Here is a 20,646-nt window from a genome sequence, read left to right on the forward strand (position 1 = left end):
ATAATAAATAAGATAATAAGATTATTAAGACGAAGATGAATACAAAGCCGTTCATTTGAACTGGACTGAATGGAGTTGAACTGGACTGGATGAAGCTGAACTGGACTAATTGAGCTGAAACTATGTCATAAAGAACATGTCCAAAGTCTAAATCAACATAAGTTGACGGGGAAATGAGGGTTTGGCTAGTCTGGTTGAAATCTCTGCTATACATTTATCTTGTATTTTATACAAATTAGTGTTTGGCCAGGGCGTTGCCCCGGTTTACTACTTTATTTAATAATCATTTATTGTGCTGTGTATGTTATACACTTGGATGTTCCAAGTTATACGTATTTATGTGAAATGAAGATCATATTTAATGGTTGGCTAAGATGGTAAGATATCAACTTTTCTTGTGACTGGTCCCATGTTCAAATCTTAATGGAAGAAATTTTCAATGAATGTTATATGTGATACATAATCTTTGTTAAGGAGATGACGTGACATTTTCTAGTGATAAGAGAGTTGTACGTCACATGGTACATTATATTATGAGAGATGCTTTTTAATGTATTATTATATATATCACCATGAAATAATCAACCCAATTAAAATGTCCCCATATGCAATCAAATGTGGTATATTGATTATTGACAAAGAATATGGTTTTTAAACAACTCAAATCAATTCTTCGATAAAAAGAAGTCATACGACATCTACGAAAAGATCTGAATCTATCAAATATATAACAAATCGAATCAGATAAAACTCATTTTTAGCAAAAACTATGATCGTTGAATGTCGAACATCTCCTTTACGGCTTTACCCGCTTTCACGTTGTTGTTTGATATAACCTTCAATGGAGGGGTCTTTCGATCTATTGTAATTTTGAAATTGAATAAAATTTTGATTCAATTGATTGAGACGTAGAACTGATATCTATTGCGACACCACACAAATCTCCATCGACAAAACATTTTTTCCTGCAAAATTAAATAAATCTTTTCCCTTAAATGAGACAAAAAACAATAATCTTTTGAGGAAGAAAAATTCGTCACACGAAAAGAAAAAAAGTTAAAACATATTACACTTGTTTACCTCACAATTTTTGAACTGGGACATTTAAACCATCAACCATGATGAGTACTCCGAGGAAGCATATTCCCATGTCTGATATGTTTTTACAAAAATATATCAGCCAACGAAACGACAAAATAGACTAAAGACTAACTCTAAAGGACAAAATTATTTTTTTGGAAAAATGCTATCGGTTTTTGAAAAATGGCATCGATTTAAGAAAAATGACATCGTTTTTGAAAAATGGCATCTGTCTTGATGTTTGTCTTATCCCTATTTCGTCGTTTGTGGGGTAAGATGTATTTGCTAAATACATCTCTGAGATGAGCCTCTCCGCCCTCTAAGTACTCCAATACTTAGACAATTGACATGCAATAAAAAATTAAAGAGCAATTGTCAAATCATACATGTTATTTCTTGAGGGCGGCCATATCAGATATGTTTTTACAAAAACATATCACCCCACTAAACGACAAAATAGGTATAAGACAAGCATTAAAACATGTGCCATTTTCAAAGAACAAATGCCATTTTTCAAAAACATATGCCATTTTGGAAAAATGAATGCAATGTTTCAAAAACAGATGCCATTTTTAAAAAACGGATTTTATTTTTCAAAAAAAAAAGATTTTGTCCTTTAGCGTTTGTCTTTAGCCTATTTTGTCGTTTAGTGGGGTGATATGTTTTTGTAAAAACATATTTGAGATGGATTTATACTAGCTTCCTCGTTATTTCTTAACAGTAGACAATAGGAAAATGCTTCCATTTTTCATGTAGAATGATAATTCAGGTTAGTCGATGCTTATTGCTCAATAGGAAAATATAATTAGGCATCTATCTTGTTTTAGAGTTATTAATCTATTACATCGTACTAAAACAAACACAAGGAATAAGTATAACACATGTTACTTCCCGGTGTAAATTTTTCCCGCCGAAACTATTTTCCTAAAAAACTCTCTATTTATTTATTATTTTATTTTCTATCCTTTTTTATTTAATGTTTATGTATGAAAAAAAAAATTTGTTTATGTACATGGAAATAATATATGTCACATAATAACAGTTTTCTGAAAATGATTTTTGGTATTCAGTCAAACGTTATATTAATATTTTGGTGAATTAGCATATCAAGCATATAAAATATGCATAGTAATAGGAGAAAATTGCAAACTCCGTATTAAATGATTAAATGAGTACGTCTAACATTTATTAATTATGAGGGAGATAAATATTTTAGTCAAATAATTTTAAAATATCCGTGCATACACGAGATTTAATCCAGTTTAAATAAATATTTCTGTTAAAGTGTTAATGGAAGTTAAACTCACCTTGAAATTTGTGAGATTTCAACGTTCTGCCCCTCCTCCATAACCCAAACAATAATAAATAAATAAATAAAAACCTGTGGTATCTTTTAAATTAGGTACATTTTTCTATTTGTGTTCATTTATGGGACCTTTTAACTCATTTGTTGTGTGAGAATAATATACACTTTATATGTTATAATCTATCCTTGTAAACAATATACATCAACTAATAAAACTTTCTCTCGTATACGAAGTCACTAATGTATTTTTTTTTTTAATGCAGAAATAGGAAATATATTACCAACTGAGGATTAAACCTCAAAGTTTAGGGTCATACATAGAAGCCAACAAGGGAAGGGTACCATCACAAAAACCAATATTGGTACCATTCTCAAATTAAGACCAGGCTTACAAAAGTTATAATATAAACAAACCAAAAAAAAAGGATGTTAGTTCCATTGACATTCTTCTTTATATACTGCAACCCGAGACTAACCAAGCTAGACAGTCGAAGCTTCCTCAGTAACCATCTCCATCTCGTAGTCATGAACTAAAGAAGTTGGAGGTTGAAAGTGGTATATCTTCATTGATTTCATCTTTCTCCCAATCTCCGCAAGACCATGAGCAATCTTATTAGCATCTCTCTTCACGTGGAGAATAATAACCACCCAGTTTCTCTGGAAAAGAGAGGTAATGTCCGTGATGATCGAAGAGAGATGATGATCCTTGTAGCTTTGAGGATGATTCAGCATGAACTTTAGAGCTTCAGCATCAGTTTCCAACTCCAGGTGGGTCATCTTCCTTTCCCAGGCGATAAGGAGACCCTCTTTGATAGCAGTGAGCTCAGCAGCAGCAGCACCTATACTGCTGAAATGGGAAGAAAATCCAATTTGCCATATTCCTTTGCTGCATCTAATGACTCCTCCACCCCCAGCATTGTTAATATCTAACCAAGAACCATCAGTATTGAGTTTGAAGAACTGCTTCTGAGGAGGGGCCCAAATTCTGACTGCAGTAGAACTATTCCTGATGACTGGGTCTTTAGACTGAACAATATTGTTAGTAAAGTTGAGATCGGCCCAGAATTTATTATAAAAAGTTAAGCAGTTTTCCATTTTTTGATTGAAAACTGCATTATTCCTATAGGACCAAATGTGCCATATAGCCATAGTAAACACCATTTGCCATTCAGTACACCCACTTAAATTGAAAGAAATCCAATCATGCCAGTTTAAAGAGTAAAAAGACTGTAAATTCAGATCAAAAGAGGAAGAGTGGTATTGGAAAATCATAGACCAGAACATGGAAGAACTATGGCAAGTTCTGAAAAGGTGAATATTATCTTCAGTAGAATTACAGCATCGAATACAAATAGGGTCAAAATTAGAAATTTTGTGAGAAAGAGTTAGGGCAACAGGGAGAATAGAATGACAGACATTCCACAAAAGCATTTTGTACTTGTATGGCACACTAATTTTCCACAGTTTTTTCCAGTTGACATTAATCAAACATTGACTGAGGTCAGAGTTAGAGGAGGAGTGATAAGCAGATTTAATGGTGAAAGAGCCCTTATTATCAAGTCTCCAACTGATAGAGTCAACACAATCAGTAAGAGTAGGAAGGGGGGTAGCTTTGATAAGATTACAAATACAAGGAGGAAGCAGGTGTTCTACTCTAGACAAATCCCATTGTTTATTAGAGATGATATGAGAAACTCTTAAGTGAGCTATGGAATCAGGAATAACAATGTTAGGAAGAAGATAAATAGGGCAGTCACCCACCCAATGGTGGTACCAAAGAGAGGTATCTTTCCCATCCCCAATCCTTATAATAATTCCTTTTTTTAGAATCTCTCTTCCTTTGAGGATATCCTTCCAGATGATAGAAGAATTAGGGTTAGAGAGACAGTCCAAAAAATTAGAAGTTTTAAGGTATCTAGAAGTAAGGATTTTAACCCAAAGTTTGTCAGGTTGAGTAAGAATTTTCCACCCTAATTTAGCCATAAAGGAAAGGTTCCATCTTTTTAAATCTCTAATACCTAGACCCCCTTTATTAATAGGATCACACACCCTATTCCAGTTGGTTCTAGGCACATATCTAGATCTATCCACTCTGTTCCAGAGGAACCTTTTACATTTGCTTTCAAGATCTTGAATCATAGTGACAGGGAGCACAGAAGTTTGCATCACATAAAGAGGATAAGCATTAAGAACAGACTTAATGAGGGTGCATCTGCCAGCCATATTCAAGAGTTTTGCTTGCCAACCCCTAATTTTGCTAGAAGTTTTGTCTAAAAGATTGAAGAAGTCAGCTTTCTTAAGTCTAGTAGGAGAGATAGTACAACCTAGATATTTCCCAAAGGTGGTAGTGTCTTTGAAGGTGCACTCATTCCTAATATTACAACGAACATTATGATTCATTTTTTTAGGAAAAATAAGAGAAGATTTAGAGAAGTTAACTTGTAAACCTGACATTTGGCCAAAAGAATGAAGAGTCTCAAGCATCGTTTTCATGTTAGAAATGGTGGCAGACCCAAAGAGGAACACATCATCAGCATAAAACAGGTGAGAGATAGACACATCCTTAGACAGTTTAAGAGGTTTCCAATTTTTATTATGAACATTATTTTCTATCATGTGAGATAATCTTTCAAGGCAAAGAACAAAAATATATGGGGATAAGGGGTCACCTTGCCTAATCCCTCTTGTAGGAAGAAAACTATCTGTTATTTGACCATTCCAAAGAACAGAAATAGAAGAGGTAGTGATACAACTCATGATTAATTTGATCATGGAAGAAGGGAGATTAAACCAATGGAGAGTGTCATGAATAAAACTCCATTCAATACTATCAAAGGCTTTACTTAAATCAATCTTAAGGGCCATACATTTTGATTTAAAACTGGCCTTATTAAAAATATGAGCAATTTCTTTGATGATAATCACATTTTCATCAATGGTTCTATTCATGACAAAGCTTGACTGCAAGGGGCTGATAAGATTGGGGAGCAGGGGCTTAAGTCTATTTGAAATAATTTTAGTAATCAGTTTATAAATAGAATTACAAAGCCCAATAGGCCTGAATTCTTTCATACAACAAGGAATATTAGTTTTAGGAATCAGGCAAAGATAGGAATTATTAATGTTATGGGGAATAGTACTTGAAGTAAAACATCTTTGCACAAAAGGAGTGATAGAAACATTTAAATCATTCCAAAACTTTTGGAAGAAAAGAGGCTGTAAACCATCAGGTCCTGGGCTTTTAATAGGGTTCATTTGGAATAAAACATCTTTAATTTCCTCAGCAGAAGGGCAGCTATTTAAAAAACTAACATCAGAACTAGGAATAATAAATAACGAATTGGGAATCTGCATGATTCTAGGGCTAGAAAAGTGAGAGGAAGTAAAAACCTTAATAAAATAATCTCTAGCCATAGATTTCAACATGTTCTGGTCATGAATCCAAGTATCATCATCATTTTTTAAACAAAGAATTTTACTTCTAGACTTTTTAACTTTAGCAATAGTATGAAAGTATTTAGTATTCCAATCAGCATACTTTCTCCAATTCAACCCAGCTTTTTGAGCCCAAATGATTCTTTCTTTCTGATAAATATTTTTAAGTTCAAAAAGAAGTTTCTTTTCAAGGTCAAAAATGAACTGGGAAAAACGTTTAGCCAAACTAATTTGACAACCATCAATTCTTTTCAGCAGATAAGATTTTTGTTTTCTTAAATTCCCAAAAATGTTGGTGTTCCAACTCTGGATAGAACTCAGAAAATTATTGCGGCCAGCTATAAAATTCATATCAGCAGCTGTCCAATTACTAAGAAAATAATCCTTAAAAGCTTCATGAGAAAGACATAGTTCTTTGCATCTAAAGGGAAAGGGACCAGCTAATTTTTCAGGAAAAATATTGACTAAAAGGGGACAGTGATCAGAATAGATTTTAGGTAAATGTAATACCTGAGTATGAGGATAAGTGTTAATCCAGCTTGGATTAGCAAGAGCCCTGTCCAAACGTTCACAAATCAAATCCATGCCTTCACGAGCATTGCTCCAGGTGAACGGGTTCCCATTGAACCCAAGATCAACCAAAGACGCAGCATCAGCAAGCACATTAAGGTCAGCACATTGACTTCCCACAAACCTTCTTCCCCCAGACTTTTCAGCTTGACTTGTCACCTCATTAAGATCTCCTAAAACTAACCAAGGGGTAGTAGGAGGAGGGAGAGAGGATTTTAGGTCTGCCCACAGCTCATGTCTCTTAGTGCTAGTGCTTGGGGCATAAACACCAGTAATAAGAACTTCAGGTTGAGATGGGTTGAGTTTAAACAGGGCATGAAAGTAATTAGGGGTTTTTTCAGTGTGCATGATAAGAGAAACAACATGAGGATTATAGAACATCCAAAGCCCACCCATTCTGCCTTCAGCTGGCACAACCAAGACTTTATCAAAACCTAAGTGTTTAGCCACACAATTGGCTCTGTCTTCATTATTTTTAGTTTCAAGTAGAATGAAAATGGATGGTTTGTGATTGTTAATGACATCCCAAGCATAAGGAATAAACTCATTCTTAGTAGCACCTCTAATATTCCAAATTACAATCTTCATATTAAGGTCAGGAAAAGAAGAAGGGGTGAAACCTGAAACTTTGAGATCATTGACTGGAATCCATGGAAAGAATCCCTCCCAGTCTTTCCACTTCGGTAGCATCTCCATCAGCACAATGTCCTTCATCTTGAGGGGTGACACCATTGCCTGTATCTCCTTCTCCCCTCCATTGATCACTCCCCAGTAATGGAGTTCTAGCTTGACACCCACTACCCCTTTTTGGATCGAGTAAGTTGTCGTATGGTTTGCTAGACGTTCTAAGTCTAGTTCTACTGGATTTGACTCCAATGCATAGTCTGCTGGGTTTCTTGGAGGTGGAATGAATGGTTGTGGAAGAAGAGCGGGTGGAGTAGGTTGAATTGGTTGTTTCAGGGAAAGGTTGGTTGGTGGGTTGGTCAAGTTGGAGGATCGTGTTTGGAACTCCTGAAGACGGAGAAGAGAACTGTGCATTAATGCAATCTTTTGTGGAGTAGGAGGTGTTTCTATCGATGCCCATGGGAGTCGGAGCGTCGGCGCTGATGAGCTTCTTGGTGGAATGAATGGGTTGGCTGTCGGGTCGAGAGGTTTGGTTCTTCGAGTTATCGGTTTCTGCAGGTTGTAAGGAGAGAATGGAAGTCGAAACATTAGGGAAGTTCTGGAGTTCCCCGCATTGTGATTCTCCAAGTTGTTGAAGTTGGTCGGAGTTGATGGTGGAGACAGTGGGGGTGGAGTTGCTGCATTGATGGGTGATGGGGATGAAAGCGGTGGGGGTGATGATGGAGTTGGGGGGCGAGCTTTGGCTCTCCTTGATGCTCGTTGCTTGCGAAGGCGAGGGAATTGGGGTTTTCTCTCCATGGTTGTTTTTTTCATTGAGTTGTTGGGAAGACAGGGAAGAGGAGAAGACAGTGATTGAAGTTTTTCCAGGATTATTTGAAGGCGAAGATGAAGTGGTAGTGGAAGGGGCACCGGCTGAATTGGCCATTGTAGGTGATGCAACGTGGCTTTGTAAAACTGGGGATTGAAAAGTTGGAGCTGAAGATGAAGGGTTTTCGTTCTCTTGCTCAGAAGAGAGATTTAATGAGGGATTTTGATCATTCCCAAGATTTTTTTCCCCAATTGCAGTAAAGGCAACTTCCTTTTCCATAATATTTTTCTCTGAATTTTCATTTTCCAGAATCTGCCAATGATTTCCTTTCCATGGAACTTTCGATTTATTTTTGTCTTTGTTTTTGTTGGGTTGAGGGATCAATGAGTTAGATTTAGTTTGGGTTATCGTGTTTTTTGGCTGGGTAGGTTTGTTGGGCCTTGGGCCTCTCTTATTTATCACTGTAGTCCTGTAATCCCCCGTAATTTTATACATTTCATTTATATATTTTACCGTATATTTAATATATTTAAATAAGAATTTATGAATTTTGGAAATAAATATATAATTAACATATATTTATTTATTACATATTAATATTTTCAACGATTTACGAAATCGAAAATGATTTTAGAATTTTAAGTAGAAAAGAATTTGAATTACGAAAATTGATTGAATTTAGAAAACGATCCTATTCAGTTTTGGATTCGAATCATAAAAGCTAAATCCTAATTCTAGCCCACTTGGGAAAGCCCAATATTAAAACCCAAAACTCAAACCCTCCCTTTACTCTAATTCACGTAAAACAAAAATAAAAAAAATAAACAAAGCCAAAACCCCATTTGAACTTCACGTGAAAACGCAAAAGAGAAAAAAAAAAAAAAAAGAAGCAAAACCTATCTCTCATTCAAACTCACGTAAACTAGCAAACCCTCAAACCTTGGTACTCTCTGCCCAGCCGCCAGCCACCATACACCCGCCGGACCTCCACCGTCCTCGTCACAGCCGGTAAGCTCTTCTCCGTCGTCCTTCCTTTTCTCTTTCGTTCCCCTTTTCTTTTCGTTCTTCTTTCTTCGTTTTCACCCCTCCTCACGTGATTATGCTTGAACCTCGCACAGCCCCAGCCGCCGACCACCTACCGCCGCCGCGACCGCCAGCTGCACGGTAACCTTCTTCTTCTCCTTCGTTCTTCTTCCTTTCTCTTTCGTTCGTCTCTTGCAACTTCGCTACCCTTCTCACGATCTTTTTCGCTCTTGCTCTCCTCGCTCGTTTTGGTTTTTGCGCAGCAGCAACCGAGTCGCGCCACCCTCTCCTTGCTGTCGCCGAGCAGTGCTGCCGCCTCCGGCCGCGCCTCACCGCCTGCCGCCGTCGTCCTCTCTCGTCGGTTAACTCTTAAAACCCAAAGCTAATCTTTTTATATCATATGTATTAATTTAAATATTGTTGGAGTGAATTAAAATTATGATTTTTAAGATTTATTTACTTATTTCAGATTTTAATATTTTATGATTAAATTATTAATTTTCAGATTTCATACATTGATTGAAACGAGAATTTAAATTAGTTAAAGCGGGAATTCTAAGTTTTTAATGATGTTGGATCATGGTAGAATGATTTGGAATGATTAAAACTATTATTTTTATATTCTAAGCGTGGTAATTTGGTGTTGGGGAAGTTTTTAAACAAATTTATATGCTTGAAATTTAAAGTACGATGTTTGCAAAGAATTTTCAACGGATTTCAATCACTAATTCAATAATTATGATGCTAAGAAATCAAATACTCAAGTTTTGATATTGGGGAAAGTTCTAAATATGTTTAGGATGTATTTAGAATGCTTTGTTATTGTTGTGAATGTTTAGAAGTTGATTGTGAATCCTTGTTGGTTGTTTTAGGCGGAGAATTCTCCTTAGGCGACTTTTGAATTATTAAAGTGGTCTTGCAGTTTGTTTACACAAGGTACGTACATACCTGTGTGCTTGGAATGTGTGCTAATTGTTGAAACCATGTTGAATTATTGATGAACTTGGTTATGTTGATGTTGTTGATGAACTTAGTCAGGTTGAAATTGCATGTTTGATACTGTTGGATGAACATATTAAACCTTTATTGCATATTGAGGATTATAACATGTTAGTATGGAAGATTGTTGCAAACATGTTTGATTGGGAACACTAGATTATTTAGTATATAATTCAGATCAGTTAATTGTTGTTCCCTTTTTAGCTTTTCACTACTTTATGAGGGCGGAGGACCTTATTTAGTAAGTTGAAACCTTATACCCATATTCAGGGGTTGATCAGTATTAAAGAAAAGATTGGAGTTAATTGGAATGAGTCTTGTTTGATGCCTTTGTGGTCACTTACTCAATTCCAAGATAAAAACAGTTATAAATAAATGTGAGTTGCATGCCTTATGTGATTGTTGAGTCATAACAGGGTGTCAATTTGTAAATCATGTAAAGTGAAACTGAGTAGCAATAGCTTTAGACTGTGCACGTCTAAAGTGACGGACAAACAGGAGTTGGGGTTCATGGTGGTAGCCCATGGCCTTTCATTCGGACCGGATTGATCACCGCGTCCTATTTTCAGTCAAACGTTCCTCGATATCGCAGGTCACTGAGGTTACGGAGTCGCGCCCGTACCTCGCTTAGCTAGAAAACTCGGTCCATTGCCTATTTCAATTAAAATAATATTATTGTTATAAAAGTCTAGTCCAGTCTAGCCTAGTCTAGTTAAGTATGGTCGTCAGATTATCATGCTTTGTCTGCCCTTAATTATGTTTAATAGTATCATGTTAGGATTATTATTGTTTTAGTATGTAGTACTCAGCTTTGCTGATTACGTGCTTTGTTTGTGTATGTTGATCATGGCTATGCCTTATTGATCCTGTGATGACCCAACTTTGGTGAGCAGTCTCTAAGGATCAATAAGCGTTGCCCATCTACAGGTTTGAAGATGATGCATCATTGGGATCGGGATTAGAGAGCTTGTAGTTATATTTGTTTTATTAAGTGATTTGGGTTGTTAACTTATATTTGAAAGTTGTCGTACTATTCGTATTTCCTTATTTCCGTTAATTGGTTTTGGACTTAGTATGTAATCGATTATTTATGAACCTAAAAGTTAGTTTTATGTTTTCCGCTGCAAAATTCTGAATAAGCCGTACGTTTTCACACGGGCGATAATGCCTTAATAATTCTCTATAGTTATATTTATAAAAGGGTTGTTTTAGAAAAAGGGAATTGTCGGGGTGTTACAAAGTGGTATCTAGAAGCTAAGGTTTTACTTAACAATTTTTTAGGCGCCTAACTATCTAGTTATTTAAAATAAACTTCTTAAAAATCGAGCTTCTACGTATTATAGTGTTCAAAAATTGGTACTTTTTTTTCGGGGGCCGATTTCCTTTTATCTTGTTTGAAAGTATATAATATTTCTTATTTAAGTTCAGAATTAACTTATTTATTCGAAACTTTTCGTTTATGTGAATTAAGTACGTTTTTCGTTATTTTCGAAATTAAATTAAATATATTCGGAAAAAAAAAAAAAAAAAAAATCTTATTCCTTAAGTATATTTATTCGTTTAATAAAAAAAAAAAAAATTCTTATTAATTATTCGTTTGAAAATAAAAATAATAATAAAATTTCTTTATTTTATTTATTCGTTTATTATTAATTCGTTTAATAAACTTTTTCTTACTAATCGTTCTTGTTTTATTCTTTAAATTCTTCAATGTTTGACCTATTATGATTTATTATGAGAGATGGGTAATATAGGAAAGGGCATATAGGATAGAATTATATGTGCATTAGTAGTTAATTGCTAGCATAAGAAGTTGATTGCTATGTGCATATGTTAAATGTTTAAGTGTTGCATGTAAATGTGCATAAAAATTGTTTGATTACACCAAACTTATTGTTTTATTGAATTCTGATTATGCTTTGGTTGGGAAATCGTTAGTAAGATCTTAAGTTGTTTGTTTCATGAATAAAACGCTTCTTTCCAAGTACACCAACATAGGATCCTTTGAGAAGATCGACGAATACTGAGGATCTAGATTTCACTTCACAAATTTCCAAAGAAAGAACAGATAGACAAGATGCCTTAAACATTTGAAGTTGTAATAGTTAGTTTGTTCTTAAATGTTTTGGAGAATAAGTAGCAAAGCTACAACAGTTTAAAGTTAAAGCAATAAGAGTTTGAGTTATTCTTTATTCTTTTCAAGGATGTATTAAACCTTTATAGAATTAGCAATAAAAGTTAAGGCATTCGTTTCCAATGTGAGAATTCCATAATTCGCCAACAATAGTTTATGTTTATGCCATAGAACTTTTAATTTTATTTTGAGGACATGTGTGTTGTGGATATTTAGGATTGTTATTAACATTCTTTTGAGGAATAGAGTTAGATCATTGATTATCCAAAGGATCAAGAGTTTATTTTGGGCACGCAAAGAGAATGTTTTCTTCTTTTATTCTGCCTTATTATTCGTGATGATTGAATTTGTTCCTTGTTTCTCAGTTGAATGTCATGTATGCGAATATCATTCATAAATGATTGTTTATGTATGTGAATTCTGGATGCTGGTGTGATATTACATTGCTAGGATAATGTTAAGTGAAGTTTTCGAACGTAAAATAGAATATATTACGTACAGGTCGCGCTTTAGGATGGCCAACAATAATGACCTAGCTGCTGCTATTCGCCTCTTGGCGGAAAAACTAGCTCAGGAAAGAACTGAGCGCCCCGATTCTGCAGGGGACATGTTTGAAAGGTTTGCGAAAGTTAAGCCACCATACTTCAAGGGGCAAGCAGACCCGACCTTCCTAGAAAACTGGATTAGGGAGTTTGAAAAACTATTTTGGGCGGTAAATTGTCCTGAAAATATGAAAGTAGGCCAAGCTGTCCTTTACCTAAAAGATGAGGCCGATCTATGGTGGAAAGAGAATGGAACTAGGCTAAGTGTTGTTGAAGGATTTAATTGGGACTCATTTGTCGTTGCGTTGAGGGAAAAGTTTTATCCTCCTTTCATAACAAAACGAAAAGCGCAGGAATTCATAAACCTGGGGATGGGGAGTATGACCATCGCTGAATATTATAGCAAATTTATAGCGCTGTCGGAGTTTGCACCTGAGGTTGTAGCCACAGAAGAGATAAAGGCTCAGAGGTTTGAGCAAGGGTTGACCGATGAGATCCAGTTAGGATTAGGTGGAGAAACCCTTACACCTTTAGATAATGTGTATGAGAGAACCGCTCATATTTATGGTTTTCAGTCCATAAGGGACAAGAAAAATGTTGTTGGAAAGAAAAGAAAAGTGTTTAATGTCCGGGAAAACCAAGGGAATTTCAAAAAGAATATGAATGAGAATAGGAATGGGAAAGGAAATGGAAATTATCGAGGAGGAAACAGTCAGGGGCACAACAATAGGAGTCAATCCGTGAGAATGTATCACTGCAAGAGGTGCAACAATAATCACCCTGGTAAGAATTGCAAAGGAGAATTAGTGACCTGCAACTATTGTCAGAAAAGGGGGCATAGGGAGTATGAGTGCTTCACTAAGCACAGAAAGGAACAAAATAGTAGTGGAGATGGGAACCAAGTGAGATTTAACCAGTCTGGAGGTCAAAATTCAAAGCCTGGAGGGGCACAAAACAATCAAGAGAACTATAATAAACCTGCAAATGATAACAACAACCAGAATAAGGCTCCAGGAAAACCGTTCATGATGACTAGAAATGAAGCTGAACATTCTGCAGACGTAGTTCATGGTACTTTTTCTATTAACTCCGTGCTAGTTAAAACATTATTTGATTCGGGAGCAACCTATTCTTTCGTTTTGTCATATGTTATTAAGAGTCTGAAGTTAGTAGATTTTGAAATGATTGATTTACCTGTTAGTATACCTACTGGTGTAACCTTAAGGTGTACCAAGTTATTTAAGAACTTTCCTTTGAAGATAAAAGATTGCGTTTCTGACTTGATAGAGTTTAATGGGAAACCTAGATGTAATTCTGGGAATGGATTGGCCAAGTTTTTACAAGGCTAAGGTAGATTGTGAAATTCCGAAAGTAAGTTTAAGGAACCCTATGGGAAGGTTGACCTCATGTGAATGTTTTGAGAAGTCCAAGAACCTTTAAGTGATTTCTATAATGCAAGTGAGGAAATTGATGAATAGAGAGTGTGAACTATTTTTCTGTATTGTGCTAGATGTGAGTAAAGAAGTTGGAGTGAAGATCGAGGATGTTCCCATGGTGAATGAATTCGTTGGTGTGTTTCCGAGTGAAATTGCGAGTACGTCACCAGCTAGAGCCCTTGAGTTCACAATAGAGTTGAATCCCGGACCGACACCTATACCCAGAGCACTTGATAGAATGACACCTCCTGGAATGAGTGAATTGAAGACATAGTTTCAAGAATTGTTCGATGAGGGGTATATTAGGCCTAATGCATCACCACGAAGAGCCCTGGTGTTGTTTATTAAGAAGAAAGATGAGAGTGTGAGATTGGGTATCGATTTTAGGGAGCTAAGCAATGCAACCATCAAGACCAAGCATCCTTTGCCTAGGATAGATGACATATTGGATCAATTGAATTGGACGAGTGTGTTCTCGAAGACTGATTTGCGTTTAAAGTACCACCAATTGAGAATAGCTGATAAGGGCCTAAGACCTCATTAGGATTCGTCATTGTCATTATGGGTTTAGAGTAACGTCTTTTGGGTTAACCAATGCACCTGCATTAATTATGGATTTGATGAATGAGATTTTCTACGAATTCCGAATTTAGTTCGTTATGATGTTATTGATGATATCCCTATTTATGCATAGAATGAGAAAGAGCATGACAAACACTTGAGGATTACTTGGAGACGCCTAGGAAAAATCTAGTTTTATTAAATGAAGTATACAAATCTTGAAGTCATATGTGTATAGTGACACCGACGGAAAAGTTAAGGACTAAATTAATTGAGAACTATGTTACGTAAGGGATTAAATTTAAGAGAAGATTTGAGTGGTCCAGGATCGTTAGAATCATTGTTGTCTGGAAAAGATGAAAAGAAATATATGAATTGGTGCAAGAGCTAAGAGTTAAGCCCAAAAGTTATACACCCATGAAAAGTGTAATGAGGTTCGGTAACAACGAAAAGTTGAACAGAAGGAGTTTATATAGATCATGCTAAGATTCAAGCTGTGAGTGAGTGACCTACTCCAAAGAACGTGTCTGATACTTGAAGTTTTCTAAGCCTAGATGACCATTATAGGAGGTTGTGAAAAACTTTTTGAAGAGAACAAAACCATTGACCAACTTGTTGAAAGAGGAATCGAAATTCGAGTGGAGTGAGAAATGTGAGAAAGCTTTCTAGATTTTAAAAGAGCGTTTGACCTCCGCACCTTTTGTCGCGTCAATTGAAACTTTATGAAACCAATTACCCTACCCATGACCTAAAGCTAGCTGCTAGTGCGTTTGTTTTGAAGATTTAAAGACATTATCTTTATGGGAAAACATTTGAGATTCTTACCGACCATAAAAGTCTGAAACATTGGCAAAAAGGTCTAGTGAATCTTGGGGATGACATTGAAAATGAGTACTACTTTCCACCCTGCGATTGATGGACAACTGAGATTACTAACGGAATATATGTTGAAAGCTTGTGTTATTGACTTTAAGGGTAATTGGAAAAATCACCTAGGTTCGATTGAATTTTCGTGCATCAATGGTTACCATGCAAGCATTACGATGTCACATGTTGAGGCATTGTATGGAAAGAATTGTAGAAGTCTTACTTATTAGAATGAGATTAGTGAGAATATTGTATTGAGGACATAATTCGTTGAGGAAGAAATACCCAAAGTTATTCCCTGAGATGAGTTACGAGGGCGTAACTCGTTTTCTTTAAGAGGGGTAGAATGCGATAGAAATTCGCGCTTTTTACCTATTTTTATAGTATTTTTATGCATTTTATGCTTATTTTTAGCAACTTATATATGTTGATGCAAGTAAATAGATTCTCCGCATAAGAAAATGTGTTTTTGAGTATTACAAGTAACTCTTAGTTGGCAAAATAATGCACAAGAGTGGCACAAAGTACTTCTACAATAAGAATAAGTTGAAAAGTTTGGAAAAATACGTGAATTTTCGTGTCAAGTTTCGGGGCGAAACTTCTTTTAAGAGGGGTAGATTGTAATCCCCCGTAATTTTATACATTTCATTTATATATTTTACCGTATATTTAATATATTTAAATAAGAATTTATGAATTTTGGAAATAAATATATAATTAACATATATTTATTTATTACATATTAATATTTTCAACGATTTACGAAATCGAAAATGATTTTAGAATTTTAAGTAGAAAAGAATTTGAATTACGAAAATTGATTGAATTTAGAAAACGATCCTATTCAGTTTTGGATTCGAATCATAAAAGCTAAATCCTAATTCTAGCCCACTTGGGAAAGCCCAATATTAAAACCCAAAACTCAAACCCTCCCTTTACTCTAATTCACGTAAAACAAAAATAAAAAAAATAAACAAAGCCAAAACCCCATTTGAACTTCACGTGAAAACGCAAAAGAGAAAAAAAAAAAAGAAGCAAAACCTATCTCTCATTCAAACTCACGTAAACTAGCAAACCCTCAAACCTTGGTACTCTCTGCCCAGCCGCCAGCCACCATACACCCGCCGGACCTCCACCGTCCTCGTCACAGCCGGTAAGCTCTTCTCCGTCGTCCTTCCTTTTCTCTTTCGTTCCCCTTTTCTTTTCGTTCTTCTTTCTTCGTTTTCACCCCTCCTCACGTGATTATGCTTGAACCTCGCACAGCCCCAGCCGCCGACCACCTACCGCCGCCGCGACCGCCAGCTGCACGGTAACCTTCTTCTTCTCCTTCGTTCTTCTTCCTTTCTCTTTCGTTCGTCTCTTGCAGCTTCGCTACCCTTCTCACGATCTTTTTCGCTCTTGCTCTCCTCGCTCGTTTTGGTTTTTGCGCAGCAGCAACCGAGTCGCGCCACCCTCTCCTTGCTGTCGCCGAGCAGTGCTGCCGCCTCCGGCCGCGCCTCACCGCCTGCCGCCGTCGTCCTCTCTCGTCGGTTAACTCTTAAAACCCAAAGCTAATCTTTTTATATCATATGTATTAATTTAAATATTGTTGGAGTGAATTAAAATTATGATTTTTAAGATTTATTTACTTATTTCAGATTTTAATATTTTATGATTAAATTATTAATTTTCAGATTTCATACATTGATTGAAACGAGAATTTAAATTAGTTAAAGCGGGAATTCTAAGTTTTTAATGATGTTGGATCATGGTAGAATGATTTGGAATGATTAAAACTATTATTTTTATATTCTAAGCGTGGTAATTTGGTGTTGGGGAAGTTTTTAAACAAATTTATATGCTTGAAATTTAAAGTACGATGTTTGCAAAGAATTTTCAACGGATTTCAATCACTAATTCAATAATTATGATGCTAAGAAATCAAATACTCAAGTTTTGATATTGGGGAAAGTTCTAAATATGTTTAGGATGTATTTAGAATGCTTTGTTATTGTTGTGAATGTTTAGAAGTTGATTGTGAATCCTTGTTGGTTGTTTTAGGCGGAGAATTCTCCTTAGGCGACTTTTGAATTATTAAAGTGGTCTTGCAGTTTGTTTACACAAGGTACGTACATACCTGTGTGCTTGGAATGTGTGCTAATTGTTGAAACCATGTTGAATTATTGATGAACTTGGTTATGTTGATGTTGTTGATGAACTTAGTCAGGTTGAAATTGCATGTTTGATACTGTTGGATGAACATATTAAACCTTTATTGCATATTGAGGATTATAACATGTTAGTATGGAAGATTGTTGCAAACATGTTTGATTGGGAACACTAGATTATTTAGTATATAATTCAGATCAGTTAATTGTTGTTCCCTTTTTAGCTTTTCACTACTTTATGAGGGCGGAGGATCTTATTTAGTAAGTTGAAACCTTATACCCATATTCAGGGGTTGATCAGTATTAAAGAAAAGATTGGAGTTAATTGGAATGAGTCTTGTTTGATGCCTTTGTGGTCACTTACTCAATTCCAAGATAAAAACAGTTATAAATAAATGTGAGTTGCATGCCTTATGTGATTGTTGAGTCATAACAGGGTGTCAATTTGTAAATCATGTAAAGTGAAACTGAGTAGCAATAGCTTTAGACTGTGCACGTCTAAAGTGACGGACAAACAGGAGTTGGGGTTCATGGTGGTAGCCCATGGCCTTTCATTCGGACCGGATTGATCACCGCGTCCTATTTTCAGTCAAACGTTCCTCGATATCGCAGGTCACTGAGGTTACGGAGTCGCGCCCGTACCTCGCTTAGCTAGAAAACTCGGTCCATTGCCTATTTCAATTAAAATAATATTATTGTTATAAAAGTCTAGTCCAGTCTAGCCTAGTCTAGTTAAGTATGGTCGTCAGATTATCATGCTTTGTCTGCCCTTAATTATGTTTAATAGTATCATGTTAGGATTATTATTGTTTTAGTATGTAGTACTCAGCTTTGCTGATTACGTGCTTTGTTTGTGTGTGTTGATCATGGCTATGCCTTATTGATCCTGTGATGACCCAACTTTGGTGAGCAGTCTCTAAGGATCAATAAGCGTTGCCCATCTACAGGTTTGAAGATGATGCATCATTGGGATCGGGATTAGAGAGCTTGTAGTTATATTTGTTTTATTAAGTGATTTGGGTTGTTAACTTATATTTGAAAGTTGTCGTACTATTCGTATTTCCTTATTTCCGTTAATTGGTTTTGGACTTAGTATGTAATCGATTATTTATGAACCTAAAAGTTAGTTTTATGTTTTCCGCTGCAAAATTCTGAATAAGCCGTACGTTTTCACACGGGCGATAATGCCTTAATAATTCTCTATAGTTATATTTATAAAAGGGTTGTTTTAGAAAAAGGGAATTGTCGGGGTGTTACAAGTCCATGGACCATAAGATTCAATGTTTTGCTTAGATAAATCCAACAAGGCAACAGAAGAGGAATTGGGTTGACTTGTTGACATAAGGCACGTGGGTTTGTTAATGGTTGGTGGGGCCTGGTTTGTAGTGGAATTTTCGGTGGATTGAACTTCAGAAGGTGGGCTTGAAACATGCAGCATCAAATTAGGAAAAGGCGGTTTAGGATTAGGATTAATTGGGTTAAGTAGACACTTATCTTTTAAGTGTCCAATCTTCCCACAGGAGAAACAAAGAGAATGAATATTTTCATATTCAATTTTCTGCCACTGATTCCCAACCCATACCTTTGAAACAAGAGGAAAATTGAGATCAATAACCTGACAAACTCTAGCATACCTTGCGCGGGTTAGATGGTCCGTCGCATAAACGACCCGAATTGGTTGGCCAGCCTTTTTTGCGATTTCAAAAAGAGCTTGTTTATCATAATATTCCACTGGAAGTTCTGGAAATCGAATCCAAACTGTCATCGAGTCGAATGGATTCATTGAAGGCCTAAAGTTAGGTTTCCATTTAGTTATCATCAGGTAATGGTCAAGAACAAACCATGGACCTCCCAAGAGTGCCTTATCATAATCATCCTGGAGTGAGAATCTAAAAAGATACACATTTTGGCCAAGATCTATGACCTCCAAACCTCCTTTTGGCCTCCACATAATTCTTACTCTTTGAGTAATAAAGGAAGGACGAACTGATATTCCTAGGCATTTACCCATAAGAGTGAGTTTCCAGGGTTGTCTAAGCTTGTTCAAAGTATCTCTTGGGAATTGAACAGCTTTAGAGATGTCAGGAGGATCAACATCTTGATCTTCCCATTCCAGAGAAGTGATTTGAATTTTTTTTTTTTTTTTTGCTTCCTCGAACCATTGTGAATTTCCTGCTACTGCTTCTTTAAAAGACACAGGAAGCAAGGCAGGGGATGAGTGAGGTTGTTGGGCATCATGATCGATCATATTAACGTCGTTAATTTGTTGATCCTCACTAGGATCATGACCCATGTCGATTGTCGTTGCTGCTTGATTTGTTTCCATACTGAAAGACGAAGCTTGAAATGTGAACGAAATGGACGGGCACCTGCAAAACAAGAAGGAAAAAACATAAAAGAAATTGGAGAAGGAAACCCCTCCTTGAACCTAAGAAGACCCCTAGAGGCCTTCTCGCCAGAGGCGAGAAGGATAATCTCCAGTAATCAGACTTAGATCAAGAGAGAAGGTAGAGAAAAGATTTTAGAGAGAGAAAACATCATTTTTAACTTTAGCCTTTCTCTTTCTTGTCACTAATGTATTTGGGGTGGACAATGTTTTTTCATGAAATGCCCCTGAGGTTTGCAATAATGCACCAAATACCCCTGCGCGTTTCAAAATTCATAGAATACCCCTATTTTTTCTAAACTGTTCATCAAATACCCCTATTATGACTTTCCGTTAGTCCTCCGTTAAGTCATGTTTATAATTCACCAAATACACCTATTTATAAACTTTTTGCATAATATACATCTATTTATAAAGTTTTTTGCACCAAACACCCAAACAGCTTATACCATTAATAAATGAATTTGAAGCCCAAAATTAAAGATCAATACATCTGGAAATTGAAGAACAAAACCCATAATATTTTTTTTGGTAAATAAGGCAAATTTTATTACCAAAATGGTAGAAACCAGTTAAGAACAAACCCAAATAACAAGGAAACAAACAGCAAGGGGAGCACAACCGCATCCCTAACTAAAACACAAAAAAACTCATTGACTTCTCGGGTTTATGCCTCAAAACTAACAACAAATGAGCCAGGTCCAATTCGGACCTCGAACAACCCCTCC

The 20,646-nt window shown here is 36.0% G+C and overlaps 1 long non-coding RNA gene across 2 annotated transcripts; it reads left to right on the plus strand.

Moving 5' to 3' along the window:
• The first annotated feature begins 15,593 nt into the window (after positions 1-15,593).
• LOC130470450 (uncharacterized) lies at positions 15,594-18,706 on the plus strand. 2 transcript variants are annotated; one of them, XR_008930802.1, is made up of 5 exons: positions 15,594-16,538; positions 16,649-16,694; positions 16,817-16,914; positions 17,426-17,489; positions 18,446-18,706. It is a non-coding gene; the product is annotated as an uncharacterized lncRNA (long non-coding RNA). The 2 variants fall into 2 exon arrangements; XR_008930803.1 differs by having other exon boundaries at positions 16,820-16,914.
• The last annotated feature ends 1,940 nt before the right edge of the window (positions 18,707-20,646 follow it).

The sequence above is a fragment of the Spinacia oleracea genome, chromosome 1, assembly GCF_020520425.1.
Source record: "Spinacia oleracea cultivar Varoflay chromosome 1, BTI_SOV_V1, whole genome shotgun sequence".
NCBI classification, from domain to species: domain Eukaryota; kingdom Viridiplantae; phylum Streptophyta; class Magnoliopsida; order Caryophyllales; family Amaranthaceae; genus Spinacia; species Spinacia oleracea.